At 36.1% G+C, this 17,932-nt stretch overlaps 1 pseudogene; it reads left to right on the forward strand.

Moving 5' to 3' along the window:
- The first annotated feature begins 271 nt into the window (after positions 1-271).
- LOC140616860 (large ribosomal subunit protein eL33 pseudogene) lies at positions 272-603 on the forward strand (annotated as a pseudogene).
- The last annotated feature ends 17,329 nt before the right edge of the window (positions 604-17,932 follow it).

Below are 17,932 nucleotides of genomic sequence, written 5' to 3' on the forward strand. Positions count from 1 at the left end.
GGACAGGACAAAATAACAGCAAGAGACCTAAGCAAAAGAGATAAATAACATGCCCCATAGAGAATTTTAAATCATGGTCATAAAGATACTCACTAGACATGAGAAAAGAATGGAGGACTTCAGTAAGACCCTCAACAAAGAGACAGAAAACCTAAGTAAGAACCAATCAGAAAAGAAGAAGTCAATAACTGAAATTAAAAATACACTAAAGAGCTCCAACATTTTGGAGCCAGTGGAGGCCTGTTGGGAAAGGACTCCTAAAATGATGAGTATGTCTGGAAGGCTGTGGTCCAAGGCCATTTTTGCTGGCTATCTGTGGGGTCTCCAGAACCAGATGGAACACACAGCTCTTCTTAAAATTGAAGATGTTTATGCTTGAGAAGAAACTGAATTCTATCTAGGCAAAAGATGTGTTTATGTGTACAAACCAAAGAAAAACACAGTGACTCCTGGTGCAAACCAAATAAAACCAGAGTAATCTGGGGGAAAGTAACTCATGCTCATGGAAACAGTGGCACAGTTCATGCCAAATTCCAAAGCAAATTTCCCACTAAAACCACTGGCCACAGCACCCATGTAATGCTGTACCCCTCAAGAATTTAAGCTTACTGAAAAGTAGGGGCACCTGGTGGCTTAGTCAGCTAAGTGTCTGATTCTTGGTTTTGGCTAGGTCATGATCTTAGGTTCATGGGATCAAGCCCCACAATAGGCTCTGCACTCAGTGCAGAGTCTGCTTGATATTCTCTCCCTTTCCCTCTGTACCTCCCCCTACTCACACACTGTCTCTAAACAAATAAATAAAACTTAAAAATACAAAATTACTGAAAAGTAAAGGTATAGATTTTTTTAAAAAGAATAAAAGAAATAAAATGAATAAATACTAAAGGGAATGCAAAATAGACTAGAAAGCTAAGAACCAATCAGTGACCTGGAAAACAGTAATGGAAAGCAATCAAGCTGGAAAAAAGAAAAAAAAGAAAGAAGAAAGAAAGAAGAAAGAAAGAAAGAAAGAAAGAAAGAAAGAAAGAAAGAAAGAAAGAAAGAAAAAGAAGAAGAAGAAGAAGAAGAAGAAAAAGAAAAAGAAAGAAAGAAAGAAAGAAAGAAAGAAAGAAAGAAAGAAAGAAAGAAAGAAAAGAAAGAAGAAAGGGGGGAAGGAAGAAAAGAGTAATTAAAATGAGAATAGGAAAAAAATAAATTAAATAAAAATAGAAATAAATAAAAAATAAAAAATAAAAATGAGAATAGGGCAGCCCAGGTGACTCAGCGGTTTAGTGCTGCTTTCAGCCTACGGCCTGATCCTGGAGACCCAGGATCGAGTTCCACATTAGGCTCCCTGCATGGAGCCTGCTTCTCCCTCTGCCTGTGTCTCTGCCTCTCTCTCTTTCTGTGTATCTCTCATGAATGAATAAATAAAATCTTTTTTAAAAAATGAGAATAGATTAAGGGAACTCATAGACACCATCCAGTATAATAACTTTCACAACTCAGGGATCCCAGAAGGAAAAGAGAGAAAGAAGGGGGCAGAAAATTTATTTGAAGAAATAGCAGCTACTTTCTGAAGCTAACTTCCTGAATCTTGGGAAGGAAACAGTCATTCAGATTCAGGAGGCACAGAGAGCCCTTAACAAAATCAACCCAAGAAGGTCCACACCAAGGCAAATAATAGTTAAAATGAGAAAAAACAGTGTTAAAGAGAGAATTCTAAAAGCAGCAAGAGAAAAGAAAATGGTTACGTACAAGGGAAACCTCATTTTTCAGCAGAAACTTTGCAAGCCAGAAGGGAGGTACATGACATACTCAAAGTGCTGAAAGAAAAAAATCTGAATCCAAGAATACTCTCTCCAGCAAGGCTTTCATTCTGAATAAAAGGAAAAATAAAGAGTTTCTCAGGCAAAAGAATTTATCACTACTAAACCAGTCTTACAAGAAATATTAAAGGAGACTCTGTGAGTGGAAAGAAACACCATAAACACAGGTAAGAAAAGTAGGAAGCATAAAAGCAGTAAAATTGATTATATCTGTACAAATCAATCAAGGGAATCACAAAATATAAGAATGTAAAGTGTGACACCACATACATAAAATGTGGAGGGGAGTGGAGTAAAATTTTAGGGCTGTAAGGATAGGTTAAATTAAATGACCATCAACTTAATATAATTGACTGCTATATGCATGAGATGACATAAATAAACCTAACAGTAACCACAAATCAAACCACAAATAAAAAACTGGTAATAAATATGCAAAAAAGTAGAGAAAAAGAATCCAAGTATATTATTAAAGAAAGACAGTAAACCATGAGAGAGCAAGAAAAGAAAGGAACAGAGAAAAACTGCTAAAACAACTGTAAAACAAGTAACAAAATTGTAATAAGAACATGCCTATCAATAATTATTTCAAATGTAATGAACTAAACACTCCAATCAAAAGACATAAGGTGATGGAATGGATTGAAGAAAAAAAAAGACTCATCTATATACTACCTATAAAAGGCTCATTGCAGATCTAGACACATGCAGATTGAAAGTAAAAGGATGAAAAATCATTTATCATACAAATAGAAGTGAAAAGAAAGCTGGAGTAGCAAGACTTACATAAAAAAAGACTTTAAAATAAAGACTGTAACAAGAGACAAACACAGACACACATAATCATAAAGGGATCAATCCAACAAAAAGATGTAAGAATTTTGCACCTAAAATCGTAGCACCCAAATACATAAAGCAGCTAATAACAAACATAAAGTAAGTAATTAATAGTAATAAAATAATAGTAGAGGACTTAAACACCCCACTTTCATCAATGGATAGATTACCCAGACAGAAAATCAACAAGGAAACAATGGCTTTGAATGACATATTGGACCAGAGAAATCTAACAGAGATATTCAGAATATTTCATCCCAAAATTGCAGGATACACATTCTTTTCAAGTGCATATAGATCATATATTAGGCCACAAAATATGTCTCAACAATTTCAAAAACACTGAAGTCATCCTATGCATCTTTTCAAACCACAAAGCTAAGAAACTAGGAAACAATCACAAGGAAAAAAAGTCTGGAAAGAACACAAACACATGAAAGTTAAAAGAACATGCTACTAAACAATGAAGGAATAGGTCAACCAAGAAATCAAATGGGAAAATTAAAAACACATTGAGACAAATGAAAATAAAAATGAATGGTCCAAAGTCTTTTGGTGCAGCAAAAGGTGTTCTAAGAGGGAAGTTTATATCAATAAAGGCCTACCCCAAGAAGCAAGAAAAATCTCAAATAAACAACCTAATCTTACACCTAAAATTGCTACCAAAAGAAAAAAAAAAGGAGTAAAACCCAAAACCAGTAGAAGGAAAAGAATGAAATAATAAAAATTAGAGCAGAAATAAATTAAATAGAAACTAGAAAATAATAAAGACAATAGAATAGATCAATGAAACCAAGGAGCTTTTTCTGTGAAAAGATCAAGAAAATGACCTTTAACCAGACTCACCAAAAAAAAAGAAGGAAAGAGGACTCAAAATCAGAAATGAAAGAGGAGACACAATAACCAACACCACAGAAATACAAAGGATTATATGAGAATATGATCAAAAATTACATGCCAAAGTGGATAAATTCCTAGAAACATATAACCTCCCAACACTGAATCAGGAAGAAATAGAAAATTTGAATGAACACACTGATTACCAGCAATGAAATTAAATCAGTAATCAAAAAACTCCTAACAAACAAAAGTCCAGGACCAGATGGCTTCACAGATGACTTCCACCAAACATTCAAAGAAGAGTTGATATATATTCTTCCCAAACAATTCCAATGAATAGAAGAGAAACAAAAGCTTCCAAATTTATTCTGAGGCCAGCAATACTCTGATACCAAAACCAGATGAGGACACTACAAAAAGAGAGAGAGAGAGAGAGAACTAAAGGCCATATCAGTTATGAACAGAGACACAAAAATCTTCAACAAAATATTAGCAAACTGATTCCAACAATACATTAAAAAAATCATTCACCATGATCATTTATTGCTGGGATGTAAGGGTGGTTCAATATTTGCAAATCAATCAATGTGATAACATCACATAAACAAAAGAAATTAGAAAAACATGATCATTTCAATAGATGCAGAAAAACCATTTGGACAAAGTACAATGCCCATTCATGATAAAAAAAAAAAAAACCCTCAAGAAAGTAGGTTTAGAAAGAATATTACTCAACATAATAAAAGTCATATATGAAAAAAAAAACCACAGCTAACAGCATAGTCAACAGGGAAAAACAAGGAGCTTTTCACCTTTTCCCTTAAGATCAGAAACAAGACAAGAAGGATATCTACTCTCATCACGTTTATTCAGCATATACTCTAAGTCCTAGCTGCAGCAATCAGACAACAGGAAGAAATAAAAGGCATCCAAATAGATGTAGAGAAGTTGTCAAACTTTCTCTATTTGCAGATGACATGATACTGTATAGAGAAAACCCTAAAGATTCCACCAAGAAAACTACTAGAACTGATAAATGAATTCAGTAAAGTCACAGGATACAAAATCAATACATAAAAATTCATTGCATTTCTATACACTAATAATAAAGTAGCAGAAAGAGAAATTTAAAAAACAATCCCATTTACAATCACATCAAAAGTAATAAAATACCTAGGAATAAACTTAACCAAGGAAGTGAGAGGCCTGTACTCTAAAAACTTTAAAACAATGGTGAAAGAAAATGATGACACAAACAAATAGAACAAAACTCCATGCTCATTAATTGGAAGAACAAACATGGTTAAAATGTCCATACTGCCTGAAGCAATCTACAGATTTAATGCAATCTGTATCAAAATGCCAACAGCACTCTTTATAGAGCTAGAACAAATAATCCCAAAATTTGTATGGGATTGCCAAAGCAATATTGCAAAAGAACAAAAAAAGCTGGAGGTATCACAATCACAGACCTCAAGATATACTACAAAGCTGCAATAATCAAAAAAGTATGGTACTGGCACAAAAAAGGCACACAGATCTATGGAATAGAATAGAGAGCCTAGAAATAAGTGCACAATTACATGGTCAATTAATATTTGACAAATAAGGAAAGAATATCCAATGTGAAAAAGTCTCTTCAACAAATGATGTAAGGTAAAACTGGACAGCAAAATACAAAAGAACACAACTGGATCACTTTTTTTTGTTGTTGTTTTGGTTTTTTTTGGATCACTTTCTTACACAAAAATAAACTCAAGATCGATTAAAGACCTAAATGTGAGACCTGAAGCCATAAAAATCCTAGAAAAGAGCATGGGCAGTAATTTCTCTGACATCGGCCACAGCAATATTTTTCTAGATATGTCTCCTGAGGCAAGAGAAACAAAAGCAAAAATAAACTATTGGGACTACATCAAAATAATCTACACAGTGAAGAAAACAATCAATACAACTAAAAAGCAACCTACTGACTGGGAGAAGATATTTGCAAATGATTTGTCTGGTCATGGTCCAAAATACATAAAGAACTTACACAACACCCAAAAAACAAATACTCCAATTAAAAATGGGCAGAAGACATGAATAGACATTTATCTAAGGAAGACATATAGATGGCCAACAAACACATGAAAAGATATTCAACATCACTCATCATCAGGGAAATGACAGTTGTAACCTCAACGAGGTATCAATGTCACACCTGTCAGAATGGCTAAAATCAAAAAATTCAAACAAGTGTTGGCAAGGACATGGAGAAAAAGGAAGCCTCATGCACTGTTGGTGGGAATGCAAACTGGTATAGCCATGGTGGAAAACAGTATGGAGTTTCCTTAAAAAGTTAAAAATGAAACTACCCTACCAATCCAGTAATTGCACACCTAGGTATTTAACCCAAAAATATAAGAACACTAATTCAGGGGGATCCCTGGGTGGCTCAGCAGTTTAGTACCTGCCTTCCACCCAGGGCATGATCCTGGAGTCCTAGGATCGAGTCCGGCATCAGGCTCCCTGCATGGAGCCTGCTTCTCCCTCTGCCTGTGTCTCTGCCTCTCTCTCTCTCTCTCTCTCTCTCTCTCTCTCTCTTTCTCTTTCTCTCTCTCTGTGTCTCTCAGGAATAAATTAAAAAATCTTTAAAAAAAAAAACTAATTCAAAGGGATGCATGTGCTCCCATGTTTACTGCAGCATTATTTACAATAGCTAAATTATGGAAGCAGCCCAAGTGTCCATCGATAGATGAATGGGTAAAGAAGAGGTGGTATATGTATATATATATATTATTCAGCCATATAAAAGAATAAAATCTTGCCATTTGCAGTAATTTGGATGGATCTAGAGAATAATGCTAAGTGAAATAAGTCAGAGAAAGACAAATGCCATATGATTTCACTCATATGTGGAATCTAAGAAAAAAAAATGAGCAAAGAAAAAAAGACAAACTAAAAACAGACTCTTAGCTTTAGAGAATAAACAGATGGTACCAGAAGGGAGATGAGTCGGGGTGGGTGAAATAGGTAAAGAGAATTAAGAGTATACTCACCGGGATGAGCACTGTGTAATATAGGGATTATTGAATCACTATATTGTACCCCTGAAACCGATATATATATATATAAATTATACTGGAATTATAATTTTTAAAAATATGAAAAACAAGTAATAATAAAAACAAGTAATAATAAAATAAAAAACAATAATAATATAATAATAAATATTATTTATTTATAATTAATATTAAAAATAATATAATAATAATAAGATAAAAAAACAAGTAATAATAAAATAAAATACATAGTGCTGTGACAATGAATCACATTCTGGATATTTGATCCAAGACAATCAGAAATTTAAATATAAAAAAATGAAACTGTAAAATTGCTGGAAGAAAACACTGACTACTTCCTCTATAACTTTGGACAGAGGAAGACCTTTCTGACCTGTGATCGAAGTCCAAAAGTCATTTTAAAAAAAGACTGACAAATTTATTACATAAATTTTTAAAAATTTCTATTAGATACTTTAAACAAAGCCAAAAAATAAGTAACAAACTGGCCAAAAAAATTATGACTCATACGATAATCAAAAGCCTAATTTCCCTTAATATGTAAAAAAAAAAAAAAAAAAAAACCTCCTAGGGATTGAGGGAAAAGAGACCAATACCCTTTAACCTGTCCAAAATACCTGATATCACTTACAATAAATGAAATTCAAATAAAATTAAACTACAATATGTCATTTCTCAGAAGCCTAGCATTTGATAACATATGCTGCTGTCAAAACTGAGGGCAAAGAGCACCTCCTACTTTGCTGACCAACATGCATGTGCCCTGTGGAGAGCCATTTGGCCATAACTAAAACTTCCAAATGCATTCTCCCTCCTCCACCTAGCAATTGCAATTCTAGGAACTTATCCAAGGTAAACTTCCCATGTGCTAGTTGACACACATACAATGTTATTCACTATAGCATTATTTGTAGCAGAAAAAAAAAAGGAAAAATAAGCCAAGTGTGTATCTATATAAAATCAGTTATGTACATTAATATGCCCACTTATCTCTAGATACTGATAGAGAAAGATGCCTATGATATATTGTTATGGAAGAAGAAGGAGGAGTGAAGGGAGAGTTAGGGGAGGGGTGGAGGAGGAAGAGGAAGAAGAAAGTTGTGTAAGAAAGGGATAAATAAAAAATATATATATTTATCTTTGCTTGTATATTTCAAAGATATGAAACTAATAAAAGAAGATGAGGCAAATGTGTAAAAATGAAGTGATCAAAAACAGGCAAGAGTGATACTCCTTCATGTTACCCCTTAAATACTACTGTTTTATTTTTTTGAACCATACGAAAATAACACCTATTCAAAAAGTTTAAAGCCTAAAGTGTCAACAGATGAACGAAATCATTGCCAGATTTTAAAAACTAAAAAGAATTGAGAGCTCTTAAAAATAATGTCATAGATATCAAGGATCCTTTGGTAGATTTTGTGTATCATACCCTTTTATGATTTCTTCCTATGATGTGACTGTTTTTACAACAGAACTTTCCCTGCCATTATCCTCCACACCATTTCCCCCAGCCTGAACTAAGACTGATCAAAAGGCTCAGGAGCCTTTACCACAGGCAGAGAAGGAACTTGAAAGTTGACATCAGCTTGTTGTTTTCACGCCTAACAATTCATCCACGCACAACTATGTAGTATTTTCCCTTTAAAAGTATAGACATTATAATTATTTATATTCTATTTATACAACAACAATATGCTCTATACAAGGACAAAAGGACAAAAAAGAACCAGATGAAATAGGTCTGTACGAACAACATTGGGAAAATAGAGAATGGAGTTATAACTGTTTCAAGAAAGATACATAAAATCAATTTCAACAAGATGAAAGTGTCAAAACTGGCAACTGAAGCCAACATGCTTTACCCATAAAAGAGATGGTGAATGCTCTCTCCCTTGGGGAAACCTTCCCCGCCAAACCACCCCAACCGATGGCAACAGATTCACCAAATCTGCCAGCACTGAGAAATGAAAGACAGAGGAGACATTCAAAAGCGATCAAGCATTTGGGAAAAATAAGAAGGAATGAATGAGTTGGTTCTGACCAAATTTAAAATGCTAAAGTAAGGAGACAAATTTGGAAATAAAGTTGTGGAAAACATCACATACTAGAAAGGTTATACCGAGGGCATCTTAAGATATAGAGTATTTTCTCAAAATTCTTATCCAGACCACAAAACAACAATACCATATTCGCAACTTGGTGGAGCTGTTTTATTAAAAATATCAATCCCCATTTTATAGCAGGGAAACTGTGGCTTAGAAAAGTAACATAGATTTTGGGAGCCTATGCTCTTGCCCTCCCAAGGCATCAAAAAGTGACAGCAGACAACCAACAGGGACAAAAAACATAAACACAGTTTCAAAAACAAACCAAAATTAGCAACGTGAGGGCCATTTTTCCAGTGAACGGTACTTCCCCGTATCACAGGAGCACATGTAGGTTCTCACTCTTTTGCATAAGAGGAGAAATAAAAAGAGCAGCAACAAAAAACTAGTACATCTCAATGTCTTCCTAAGTGCCAAGTTCTTTGCCTGCACTATTTCATTCTCTCCTTGCAACGTGTAAGGTCAGTACCATTATCATCCCATTTAAAGATAAGGAAATGAGAACTTGGAAAAGTTAGGCAACTTACCACCTCACTCAACCACCAAGTGGCAAAGCCAAAATTCAAACATGAGCCTGAACCCATGCCTATCTCAGAGGCCATAAAACCTGAGAGGTTAGGCTCTGGGGAGAGATTGCCTGAACATGAATCCTGGCACTAACACCTCTGAGCAGGGCCACTGTGGGTTAATTACTAAACTATCTTGCCCTTGTGCCTCGTCTAACTCATCTGCAACATTGAGAGCTATACTGGTTCTTAGGGTTCTTCTAAGAATGAAATGAGTTAAATGAATAAAGCACTTAAGAGTATGCCCACACACAGTATCCTATATGATCACAGATGTTAGCTAGTATGAACAGGATTGCTATTGGTACTTTAGCACTCTCAACTCTTTCAGCACTGCAAAATAATGAGTGTTTATGAGATTTCCCGTATCCATTAGGAATTTTAATTTATCTTCAATAAGCCTAACAAAAAAGAAAGGTTGCCACATATTTTAGAAAATTTTCTCCTAAAAACATTTATGGGATTAATGGAATCTCCTTTAACTATCCCAAAAAGTCATTATAAGGAACAATGAGGTTAGATAAACAAGCCACCATTGTTTGTGAGAACATTATTTGACTGAATAGTGAGAGCCATGTACCAATATTTGATTGCATTTCCTTTGTATTTTTGATCACCAAAGGATTTGCAATTAATATTAATTCTTTTTATAAGGAAAACCAAAACATTTTATCAAGCAGACCCAAGCAACCAAATTCTTTAGAGTTTACCTTTGCTCTTTGCTAATTCTCCCCCATGTTAATCTGAGAAGTACAATACCATAGTAGTTCAAGATTTCAACCAAACTGAGTTTAGATGCAGAAAAAAATTGTTGTCCCTCTAGTTCCAGTCTATATGTATGATTTACAAAGCATAGGTTACTAGCTTACATAAATTCTAGACAAAAGAAAAAATACTCACCTTGGGGATAATGACAATATTTTTGGAGAAATATCCCATCACACGATTATGTAAACATTCAAGCAAAATATTTTCTCTAAACTTAGAGACACACTGGAAATAAGTAGATTTTACTGAATTCTAAACTGGTTCAATTTCCCAGCTGGACTATTTCTTTATGTTTGCATAGATTGATGTTTTTTAATTAACTGACTTTGGACAGCACTTGCATTCTCTGTGCATAAAAATATTTTCTTATTTCCTGTTCACTTTGTGTTAGACACACTTGTCTGTTTCACCACACTGGAAAATTAAGTTGGAACAGATATTTTCAGAGATATGTAGAGACCACAACAAAATGAGGGAGGGAGGAATCCCTCCGATTGCCATTGAATGAGGAAGAAATGTGAATTTGCTACAGATACACTCCCACAGAAGAAAGAATTAGGAAGCCTATTATTTGCCATTTTCGGCTGAACTTCTAGGAGGAATGAAACACAATTTTTTAAATGACTCAGTAGGAGAAAGGCAAAGGAAACTATTTAAGTCTATAATATCTTATTAATCTCTTGTGACAAGAATGCCTTTGCACTTTCTAACAGGGGAAGGGGACACGTGAGAAAGGTGTATGTGAGCCAGGGGTATACGTCACCAATGGAACAAGGAAGGGTTTTCAGTGTCGCACGTATTATCCTGTGTTCTATTTTAGGTGGCTTACCCATTCTGTCTTCTCTGCTAGTACCCTTCCTTCCAGTGAGAGGACAAGTGCAGATGGTGGACTTGAGAGGCTGCAGAATGGGTGAGACATCTAAAATAGAACATAAGGTAATATGTGCCACAACGAAAGGCTTCCTCATTCAGTTGGCCAACTACATCATCATGAGGAATGGTGCTGACATATGGCTATGGGGAAAAAAATGGAAAAGATAAATAAAAACAGAAACCAAACATTTTATAACATGCTACAGGACTAAAAATCTGCACAAAATAATATGAAAAATGTTGTGTTCAAGGGTAATACTATCTACCTGCTATGTCTACCTACCCTGTGCCTTGCTCTGTGCCAGGTAAGCTGCATAATGTCCTTCGGGACTTTCACAAGTACATAATTGATTTCCTGAAGACATTTTTCAGCTGCCAGATTCCTGAACAGTTAGGTTCCAGGCAGAGCCTTAAATCTTTCATATGTATTGTCCAATTTAACTCCCACAATAATTTTATGAGATAAGTATCATGATTGTAGATATTATTACCTCTTTTATGCATGAGGAACCTGAGGCCTGGAGCTATTATGTGCTGTCCAACTATATAAATTCTCAAATGGGAGAATAATGGCAGAATATGAAAAGCACTGGAATTAGTAGGTTGGGATTAGATAATAATCTAATCTAAAAGAACTAAAAAGAAATATGCAAAGATGGCCCATCTCTCTAGTAATCAAGGAAGTACTCGTACAATAGTGAAATAACATTTAGGCCATCAGATTTTTAAAAAGAGGCACCTGGGTGGCTCAGTGGTTGAGCATCTGCCTTCGGCTCAGGGCGTGATCCTGGAGTTCCAGGATCGAGTCCCACATCAGGCTCCCATGAGGACCCTGCTTCTCCCTCTGCCTGTGTCTCTGCCTCTCTCCCTGTGTCTCTCATGAAAAAAATAAGAAAGTCTTTTTAAAAAAGATTTTAAAAAAGAAAAAGATAGGTACCATCCACTATTTGCTAACATGCAAGGAAATAAGCATTTTCTTGTAACATCAATAGGCGTGTAGATTTACTCAACCATTCAGAAGGACAAGTTGACACAATGCAGATGCCCTTCAGCCCAAAAATCCTAATTGACATGTAGAAAAATATTACCAACACTTTAGTTCAAACCACCATCATTTGGCCTATTGCAGTGTATTCTATGTTAGTCAGCTTTGTTGCAATAACAAACCACCCAATATCTTCAGAGTTTATGGTAACATACACATATTTCCCACCATGTGATTATGCAAGGGTTGAAAATTTGCTAGAGACTGTGGCTCTTCTTCACATGTCTTTTCATTCTAGGATCCAGTCTGAATCGGTAAAAAAATATTAGAAGGCCGAGAAGACCCATGCAATCTGATTTAAGGACTTTAATATGTCATGTCTATACACATTCCAATGAACCAAAGCCAGCTACATGGTCCAGGCTTGATAACCAGATAGATGGGCAACAGTGGGGAAGGGAGACACAGGGATATTCCTGTAGGGTGGCACCACATACCAAATGGCAAGAAAGTACAAATGTAATTCTTGTTCAGGGAAAAAAGGAAGTAATTGACTATGAATAACCATAGACTCACTCTCCTAACTGGTCCTCCATACTGCAGCCAGAGTGATCCAATTAAAACAGAAGTCTGATCTTGTAATTCTTCTACTCAAAACATTCCAACAGCTACACATCCCACTCAGAGTAAAAACCAGTCTTCACCATGGCCTAGAAGACCTGGATGTTTTGATTTCCCTCCTGTAGCCATTACCTTTGTGATCACTCCCTCATGAAAACTCTTCTTTAGCCACACTTGCTTCCCACCTACCTCAGGGCCTTTGCACATACTCAGCTACCTTACCTAAAGCACTCCACATTCAGATATGCCTGGGCCTATCTCCTCTGCTTCCTTTAGGCTTCATTCAAATGGCAACTTAAAAGTAGATATTGGTGTTTACATCAACCTATACATGTAATAAAACTGCACAGAACTGCACATACACACACAAATGAGTACATGTAAAAACTGGGAGAATTTGAATGAGGTCTACAGCCTACACAATTACCAGTTTCATCATTTTGATATGATACTATACTCATGCAAGATATTACCATGGGAAAAGTTGGATAAAGTGTTATTTGTACTACTTTGTGACTTTCAGTAAGTCTATAATTCTCTCAGAATTAGTTTTGTTCCTAAATGAGAAAAAAATAGGTGAGCAATCAGCTTGCATAAAATGATACCCCCAAACCATATATACTTTTATTCTATTCCACTTCACTGTCCTTATCATAAGCTGACAGATTTATATATTTTGATATAGCCAATACATTTATTTGATTATTGTCAGTTTCCCCTACTAGAAAATAAATCTATGGCAGTGAGCTTTGTCAATTGCGTTTACTGTTGATTCCCCGGCATCAAGAAGAATGCCTAGCATATAGTAACTACTCAATAAACATCTATTGATAAGAATAAATGTGCCCAGTAGCCAAAATTGGAAACTATCTAAATGTTCATAAATAAGGAACAATTAAATTTTGATATGTGGTCAAACACTGTGCAGTAATTTAAAGAATGAAGTAGATCTCTATGTACTCACACAGAAGAGCTCCATGATATATTTCCAAGAGTAAAAATAAGTTACATGAAATTGGCACAACATGATCCCAATTAGTAAAGCAGAAAATCATAATGCTTAAGAACAGGGATTCTACATGCACATCTTTGTTCCACTCCTCATCTGCAGGGTGGCCTTGAACAAGTGATTTAATCTCATTTGCCTCAATTTACACATCTGTAAAATCAAAATAATGCTGCAGGGTTAAATGAGTAAAGACTGTGACACCATATAATATATCTCTAGTACTCGGCACATTATAAACATTTAACATATGTTAGTTATGATTATTATTTATGTACAAAAATCTGATACAATTATACATACAAGTGTTTTAAATCCATAGAAAAAGGTCAAGAATGAAACAGAAAAGTGTTAGCAGCTGTGACCGTAGGGAGCGATAAGGAAAGGGATGTGGGACTTTCTTTTTTAATTAAAAAAACCACACATCCAAGGGGTCAAATATAAATCATTTTAAATTACATAAACGAATGCTTTCTTCCATAACTGATGGATAATCAAGGATTAACTACAGCTGCTTCACCTAAATTTGCAGTGGATTTGCAGGGCCCAGGAGCCCACACACAGGGCTGAGGCTGCTGATCCCTGAGGCCCTGTCCCAGCACTCCTAATTGTTGAGAAATGCTGACATGGGTGCTAGTGCCCAAGGTGTTTTGAAGGGCAGGAGTATGAGCAAACGCTTCTCTCTCTCTCTCTCTCACCCTCCTTTCCATCCATTAGGGATTCTATTAAATGGGGCCTTGCACTATGGAAAACTGTTTCAACTCAGAGAATTCTGCTAAGGACTCCGCCACTTGCTGGCTTACAGCTGGTAGGTCAGTTAATTCTTGTCCCATTTTCTCCAGGTTACATTTTGTCTTTTGAAAAACAGCTCAGCACTGTTTTAGCTTGTTGCTCAATGGATGGATGATGGATGTTTGCAATTCATCTTTCTCATCCTCCTACTTCCTGCCTTTACTTTTATCTTTTTTACTTTTTATTTAAATCACGTATTTTTATGCTTAATCATTTTTGTTTCTTTGCTTATCAGCCTCTTTCTCATATTTTTTTCTATACCTTTTATTTACCATTATTTTAAAATATAATTTCATCATTCTCTTTAACTTTTATTATTTTTGTTTTTATCCATTTTATTTTGAAATATCAAATATCAATAAATTCAATAAAAAATGCCATCCTTATCTTTTTTTAGCTTTTTCTTTGTTAGGTTTGTAAAATCTTTTGTCTCATTTTTAAACATAATCCCTATTTGTTTTACATTTTGTGGGAAATTTAATCAAATTTTTCTCTTCTCCTTTCTTAAATTTTAGTTCAGTTTTATGTCATGATTTACCTTTATAATGGCTGGCTGACAGCACAGGCAAAGTGGTGGTAATATAGACAAATGCACCATGCTGTTAGAACAATCTGGAGGTCTATGATCTTTCAGCTCTCCCTGGAGGACCCCTATAGTTCTAACACCTTCTTCACCCCTACTTAGCAAAAGGCCTCCTTTTATAATGTTTATTTTCTAAATATATTACTCCACAGTCATCATGACGGAATAGGTACTATCTCATCTCTCTGTGCAGAGATCCCTATGCTAAAATTCATAGTTAGACCAATCTAAGAAGTCCAAGTTGGGCAAGAGATTACAGTAAGAGAAATCTGCCTTTTCAACATGTCTAGACTGAGTATGGCTAAACCACCCATACACTTCTATCAAAGAAGCCAAAGCACAATGTCCATATTCAGATTTCTGACAACACTTCTATGTCACCCTGATAATTTACTTCTTAGTCTTCTCCCTTCTCAGTAGACCTCTAGAAAGAACCCCCAATGGATTAGTTTCGTCAGCTATCTTCATTCATTATTAGACATAGAAGCTCAAAAAAAACCAAGTTGATCCTTGCTAGAGTGGGAGAGAGGAGGATTTTTTGTTCTGTTTTGCCTTAACTGAACCAGCTCTGCTCTAACTAGATAACATCATAGACGTACAGTAAAGCCACTAAGTGGTATGGTCTACTTAGCCTATCAAAATCAAATGTAGAGATAATGTTTCGTCAACTGAGGGATTTATATGATCCACAAAATGTTTCAAGATACAGTACTACAGCTCAGTTTGGGTTTCGCCTTCCCTATGTCTCTTCCCCATAGAGAAACACAAAGACATATGAGAAAAGAACCTGGTTAGTTTTGGGGGCTTAGGCCATAACATTAATATTTCTAGTTTCCTGCAGTTTTCTCCCATTATGCCTCTAGTTTATTCTTTTGGGATCCTTTCCCCGTGGACCCAGCTGTTGGGTCCAATTGCTATTGTCCAATCTCCATGATTTTATCCACTCACCACCAACAGTCCTAGGAAATGACATTGATCAAGTATCTTGATTGAAGATCTAAAGCATCCAGCCATTCCTATTCACTACACACACATCCGCAACTCTCTGCAATCAACTCACTCTCTAGGGAAGGTCCTTCTGGTCAGGTGTCTTCTAAGATCTGTCCACCTAGGCCATAACCTGACTCCTTTAAATTTGGTCTGTTCAGGAGCACCTGGGTGGCTTAGTCAGTTAGGCATCCAACTCTTGATTTCAGCTCAGGGTAGATGAGACTGAGCCCAGCATCAGGTTCCATGCTAGGCTGCCTCTCCCCTCCTTTCTCTTTCTCTCTCTCTCTCTCTCTCCTTCTCCAAAAAAGAAGAAAAAAAAGTTTTCAATACTTTAAAAATTAAATAAATAAATAAATTTGGTCTGTTCAACTAGCAACTGCAACTTTAACTTATGCTAAGCTGCATACTAATGCCGGCATCTATATTTCCTTATCATTAATAATGTACCACCCAGTGAATGTGAATCCTCTGGAATTACACTGCAAAAGAATTCAACAACAAAGATCTTCATGGGGTAGTTTTTCTAATCCATTTTAACAGTAGATACCTGCAGCAAAAGACATGGATTTTGGAAATCCATTTGCTGTGTTCCATGTTTAGGATCCTCCTTTTTCTTCCTAGCCATGCAGGGGAGAGATCTGTACTACAAGTGCTGCTCTGGTGACTGTCTACTTCAGAGAGCACCGGCCGTGAGGTTCACACTCTAGAAATATGTCCATTTAGCTCATTCTTTCATTTCCCAGATAAGCTGTACACACCTGCTGGCCCACCTGTGCTGTGATAAGGAGGAGAAAGCTTTGCCATTATCTGCCATTATCTTTTTCCAGAACTTGGTTTCATTTCACTTCAGACTCTGACAGGAAAGCATTTATCTGGATGAAAGATCTAAATGTGAGACAAGAATCCATCAAAATCCTAGAGGAGAACACAGGCAACACCCTTTTTGAACTTGGCCACAGCAACTTCTTGCAAGATACATCTATGAAGGCAAGGGAAACAAAAGCAAAAATTAATTATTGGGACTTAATCAAGATAAAAAGCTTCTGCACAGCAAAAGAAACAGTCAGCAAAACTAAAAGACAACCTACAGAATGGGAGAAGATATTCGCAAATGACCTATCAGATAAAGGGCTAGTTTCCAAGATCTATAAAGAACTTATTAAACTCAACAGCAAAGAAACCAACAAACCAATCATGAAATGGGCAAAAGACATAAACAGAAATTTCACCAAAGAAGAGATAGACATGGCCAACAAGCACATGAGAAAATGCTCCGCATCACTTGCCATCAGGGAAATACAAATCAAAACCACAATGAGATATCACCTCACACCAGTGAGAATGGGGAAAATTAACAAGACAGGAAACCACAAATGTTGGAGAGGATGTGGAGAAAGGGGAACCCTCTTGCACTGCTGGTGGGAATGTGAACTGGTGCAGCCACTCTGGAAAACTGTGTGGAGGTTCCTCAAAGAGTTAAAAATAGACCTGCCCTACGACCCAGCAATTGCACTGCTGGGGATTTACCCCAAAGATACAGATGCAGTGAAATGCCAGGACACCTGCACCCCAATGTTTATAGCAATGTCCACAATAGCCAAACTGTGGAAGGAGCCTCAGTGTCCATCTAAAGATGAATGGATAAAGAAGATGTGGTCTATGTATACAATGGAATATTCCTCAGCCGTTAGAAATGACAAATACCCACCATTTGCTTCAACGTGGATGGACTGGAGGGTATTATGCTGAGTGAAGTAAGTCAATCGGAAAAGGACAAACATTATATATGGTCTCATTCATTTGGGGAATATAAAAAATAGTGAAAGAGAATTAGGGGAAAGGAGAGAAAATGAGTGGGAAATATCAGAGAGGGAGACAGAACATGAGACTCCTAACTCTGGGAAATGAACAAGGGGTAGTGGAAGGGGAGGTGGGGGGGGCGACTAGGCGACAGGTACTGAGGGGGGCACTTGACGGGATGAGCACTGGGTGTTATGCTATATGTTGGCAAATCGAACGCCAATAAAAAATATACAAAAAAAAGTAAAGTAAAAGGCACGACTATATTCAGAAAATTATAAATGTTTAAG

This window comes from Canis lupus, chromosome 25 (assembly GCF_048164855.1).
Source record: "Canis lupus baileyi chromosome 25, mCanLup2.hap1, whole genome shotgun sequence".
Taxonomy (NCBI): Eukaryota; Metazoa; Chordata; class Mammalia; order Carnivora; family Canidae; genus Canis; species Canis lupus.